Here is a 5,849-nt window from a genome sequence, read left to right as displayed (position 1 = left end):
ATCATGAGATTGTTTTAAAATTTTACCCTGGTCTTCCCCTCAGAAGCTGGTAAATTTCAAATAAGTAAAGCTAAATTGGATGAGGTTTTGCTAAAATTGGTTATTAAATGGTTCTGAAAAGGTCGATTGCATTTTCTTGCTTTGAACTAATGTACTTAATCATTCCATAAACTCTAATTTTCAAAATTGCTTTTTATGAAATCGCTTTTAAATCAATAATAAAATATGGAAAATAATAACACTTTGCAGCTTGCATATAGAACTGTTTACACAAAGGAGCTCAACATCTGGAGCACCTTCATTTGAATGTTAAGCTAAGTCATCTCAATGAGCAAGATTCACCTTAAAGGGTCAAATGTGCTGCCTAGGGGTCACCTAGTCACAAAACCAGACTAGCCTTCAGTTCAGAAACTCGGTGCATAAGCTGGGCAAGCCCAATTCTCATTTTAGAATCAATGTTCAAAATGAGAACTGTTATTTAATGTTTGATTTATTTTACTTTTGCTTTTTACTAGCATCACAAATAAGGTATTGATTTATTATAAAATTTTTGAATAAAATCTAATTGAATTAGAATAGGCAAATGGGTCTGGAACATCAGTATTTTTTACTACTAATAATATTTTAATTCAATGCTTAAAGATGTGCGAATTGTGCCACAGATTCTACGTACATAATCACACTTAATGCTCACAAATATCTCCATGAAATAAATAGGTTTGAAGTAATTAGAGGATTTATCTTTCATCACTGTTTTACAAAACCAAAATTCAAATCCACATTTTCTGACACCAAGGTGTATGATTTTAACTTCTAGTATCAAATTGAAATAAAGCAAAATTAATTTTCTCACTACTAAGAATGCCTAGTTGTCATCTAAATCCTGGTTTCGCTGCTTACTGGCTGTGTGATAAGGAGCTCTGGTGGTGCAGGGGTTAAAGCATTTGGCTGCTAATCAATGGGTCAGCAGTTCATAACCCCAGCCTCTCTGCAGGACAGAGATGAGGCAGCCTGCTTCTGCTAAGATCAGCAGCCTGGGAAGAACTATGGAGCAGCTCCACTCTGTTCTGTAGGGGCGCTGTGAATCAAAATCAACTCCACGGCTGTGGGTTTGTTTGGGTTTTGCTTCTGTAAAGATTGACAGCCTTGGAAACCCTATGAAGCAGTTCTACTCTGTGGGAATTGACTTGATGGTGCTTGGGATGTGTATATATAGCTGTGTGATCTGTAAAACAGATGATAAGAACAACATAATTGTTGAGAGGATTGAAAGGGATGGTATAAGCAGACAGCACGTTTCCTCACACATAGCTTTTGTGCTCAGTACAATTAGAATCTTAAAGGCTGTGAGAAATATCGCAATAAAAAGAATGCACTAACCTAGTGTTTTCAAAGAGGTACTCCTTTTGAGGAACACCTGCTTGTATTTCATGGAAACCAGTTTCACAGAGGAGAGTTTGGGAGACTGAATTCTGAAAAACTGCGGTCTTCCTGAAGAGAGAGGAAATTAATAGGGGTACAGGAAGGCAGGCCTGGAGAATTGCTTCAAGGTCGCAGCCTTAAAAACCCTATGGAGCAGTTCTACTCTGAAAACATGGCATCACCATGAGATGGAGTCAACTCCACAACATCTAACAGAAAGGACAGGAAAAGAGGGGTGAAATGTAAGACATGCCATTTAAAAGACCCATACTTCACCCCATACACAAAAACAAACTCAAGTTGGATCAAAGACTTAAATGTAAAACCCAAAACTATAAAGTTCATCAAAGATAAATTAGGGGCAAATCTAGGGGCCCTAATTTATGGCATAAATAGACTATCGAGTATAACCCACAGTGCACAGGAGGTGGAAGAGAAGCTAGATGACTAGGACCTTTTAAAAATTAAATTCTAATGCGCATCGGAAGACTTCTCCAAAAGGGTAAAAAGAGAACCTACAGACTGGGAGAAAATATTTGCCTATGGCATATCTGACATATCTGTTGTGGTGCTGGCAAAGAATGCTGGAAGTACCATGGACTGCTAAAAGAACTAACAGATCCATCCTGGAGGAAGTGCAGCCAGAATGCTCCTTGGAAGCGAGAATGACCAGACTTTTTCTCACCTACTTTGGTCATGTTATCAGAAGGGACCATTCCTTGGAGAAGGATGTCGTGCTTGGTAAGGTGGAAGGTCGACAAAAGAGGGGAAGGCCCTCAAGGAAATGGATTGACACAGTGGCTGCAATGATGGACTCAAGTATAGCAAGGATCATGGAGCTGGCTCAGGACCAGTCGCTGTTTCGTTCTGCTGTGCATAGGGTCACTATGAGTCGGGCATGACTCGATGGCACTTAACAACAATAACATATCTGATAAAGGACTTATCTCCAAAATCTATAGAAAACTTCAACACTTCAACACCAAAAAGAAGCAATCCAATTCAAAAATGGGCAAAGGACATGAACAGACACTTCACTAAAGATGATATGCTGGCAGCCAACAAACACATGAGGAATTGCTCACAATCATTATCCATTAACTCACTGCTGTCCAGTCAAATTTGACTCATAGCAACCCCTCCCTGGGTTTCTGAGGTGGTATCTCTACAGAAGTAGATTGCCCAATCTTCCTTCTGACATTAGCCATTAGAGAGATGCAAATCAAAACAACAAAGAGATATCATCTCACCCAGCAATAGTAGAAAAGTTCAATGGGACAGAAAATAACAAATGCTGGCAAAGTTGCAGAGAGATTGGAACTCTCATACACTGCTGGTGGAACTGTAAAATGGTACAACCATTGTAGCAAACAGTATGGCGTTTCCTTAAAAAACTGAAAATAGAAACACCAGATGAACCAAGCAATTCCATTACTAGGAATATATCCTAAAGAGGTGAGAGACAGGACACGAACAGACACACACCCTGTTCTACTGCTTGAAATTTTTTTTACAATGAGCATATATAATAATTGTTTAGGTAAAGAGAAAAAAAATAAGTAATATTTCTCAACACACATAGATAATAAATAGCAGAATCTTTACATGGGTCCAACCTTTCTGAACCCACATATCCTTTTCACTACTCGACAGGTAGTCAAGTAAATAAGACTGTTCACACAGTCTTCAGTATTCAATAGGTAGGTAAATAAACAGCAGTATCAGTAAGTAGAGTGACTTTGCTCATTGACATCCCGTTCAGAAAATGCTGGAATGGACAATTTTGGTTTTCAAATGAATGTGTACTAACGTTTCAGTTCTCCAGATTAGGCTAAATAGTTACATAAAAGTGAAATGATAAAAGAGTGCCTAACATAATTGGCTCCTAACATAGAGAATGTGCATGTTGTTGAAAATTAAGAACGGTCACAAAATACAGAACAGCTATTTTGCTACTGTCTATGAAATTCCAAAGACCCCTCTGACAATCTTCCACCAGTTACTCTGAAACTGTTTACTTTCACATCTTTAGCTTTATTTTCAAGTAGAGATTTTCAAAAGCTGTACAAATGTGGTTCTTGAAATAATCCTGCTCACACAAGAAATCCTTTCAGTAATATCCATCATCCAAACAGTGATCACCCATTGGAGAAAGGTGACTAATGTGTGTTATAGTTGGCAGAAGGTAAATCGGCATTTGATTCATCACATGAAAGAATGATTAATTCAAGCACACATGCTGCATTCGAGATCTTCACTGACTTGCTGTACCCTGCTGTAATGTAAAAAGAGGCTTGGCTCAAACTGATGAAAGCTGCCAGACTTCATCTTCACGCCACATCATCTTAAACAGCTGTTGGCTCTTTGATGTTTGAGAGAAGAGAAGAACACAATATTTGATATTGTTGAAACTACAGTCCGACTATTTTTCCCCTTTGTTTTCTGTTCCTCTTCTGAGGATAGTGTATCTCTTCCTCATAGGAAGGCTGGAAACCTAACACCTAAACAGGACAGGTTAGCCAGTAGTGTTCCGAAGAATGGGCTGCTTCAAAAAGAATGGCTTATCTTCAACTCTGAGTTGGAATAGGGAAATTATATGGGATATTATTCTCATTTCTGAAGAGGAAAGGGGATAATTAATTTGTCTTTATGAAATAAATTGTTTATGCTTTCAAAATAAAAACTTCAGTACATAATGGTAAAGTGCTATACAGTTGACTCAATTTTTATGCATTCTGAACACTTTCATTTTCAACTGATCTCATTGTTTTCCTATTAAGAAATATTTCTGTGTACAGGGGTTTATTATGATTAGGTTTTTCTTTTCCAGAAAATGTTGCCACAATCAAAATATCATGAACTTAGATTGTTCTTCAGCTGTAAGATTTTGCCATAATTCCCTCTTGATGAACGATTCAGCAGTTTCCCAAGTAAACATTTATTATAGTCCACGTAGACTCATTAAGGAGCTCTGGTAGTGTGCAGTGGTTAAGGCATTCAGCTGCTAAACAAAAGCTTGGCAGTTCGAACCTACTAGCTGTTCCAGAGGAGAAAGATGAGGCAGTCTGCTTTCATAAAGGTTTACAGCCTTGGAAACCCTATGGGGGTCACTATGAGTCAGAATCGACTTGATGGCAGTGTGTTTGGGTTTTGTGCAAGCTCTGCTATCTCTTACAATTTTCTTCATTAATAGTTCACTTAAGGGGATATATAGAAAAGAGTTGTTTCTGAATTAGGAAACTTTCACCCACCCCACTGACTGAAATATCCAAATGTGCCCCATTAGACCAGAGTTTCATTATATATTAACAGATTCTGTGGGACCCACTTGTATACACTTTTAATACCATTCATTCTTTCATATCCAGAAGTTAAATGTCCCTAAGAAAATGGGCAGAGAATTACTCAGGAACTATGTACTCAGAAGATCACTTTTGTCTTTTTTAGCTTTCTCCACCCAGTACTGGTAGTGTTCAAACCAAACCAAACCAAATTCACTGCCATCGAGTTGGATCTGACTCATAGTGGTGACCTTTCCTTGGGTTTCTAAGTTGGTATCACTACGGAAGTAGATCGCCCAATCTCCCTTCCGAGGAGTGGCTGGTGGGTCTGAACTGCTAGCCTTCTGGTTAGCAATCAAATGCCTTAGGCCCTATGCCACCATAGAGGTGCAATATCCCTAAACAGTCAGCAATGACAGCAGGAATATTTGTTGAGCTTTAAGTTAGTAAATTAAATAATTCTCTTACCAGAAAAGTTGACACATTTGAATTGTGTGGTTGGCAAAGAATACTGAAGGCACCGTGGGCTGCTAGAACAATGAACAAATCTGTCTTGGAAGAACAGCTGGAATGCTCCTTGGAAGCGAGAATGGCCAGACTTCATCTCACCTACTTTGGCCATGTTGTCAGAAGGGACTAGTCCCCAGAGAAGGACATCATGCTTGATAAAGTAGAGTATCAGTGAAAAAAAGGAAGACACTCAACAAGATGGACTGACAAAGTGGCTGCAGTGATAGGCTCAGGCATAGTAGGATTGGGAGGATGGGACAGGACTGGGCAGTGTTTCCTTCTGTCATCCATAGGGTTGATGAGAATTGGAACCTACTCAGAAGCACCTAGGAGCAAAAACATTACTATTATTTGTTGACATCTCCCTACAAAAGCTGAAGCCCCAAAACAGAGGGTAATATATCTCTTAAAGAAATAACTCAATCAGGAGTTTTGGCAAGATGGCGGACTAGGTAGAAGGACTGCACAGACCCTCTTCAACAAAGAAAAGGGAAAACAATTAACAGACACAGAAGATAATCTTGGACCCCTGAGCCTTGAAGGGAAAGATACAAAAGTGGACTAAACCCCAACTAGCAGAAGAATTTGGGTGAAAATACCAAAAAAGGAGACACACGGAGCTGCCGTCTGGCAGTG

The sequence above is a fragment of the Orycteropus afer genome, unplaced genomic scaffold (assembly GCF_000298275.1).
Source record: "Orycteropus afer afer isolate SDZICR_OR568_19922 unplaced genomic scaffold, OryAfe1.0 scaffold00807, whole genome shotgun sequence".
NCBI lineage: Eukaryota > Metazoa > Chordata > Mammalia > Tubulidentata > Orycteropodidae > Orycteropus > Orycteropus afer.
The sequence above is the reverse complement of the archived record's forward strand: the minus strand, read 5'-3'. Positions refer to the sequence as shown.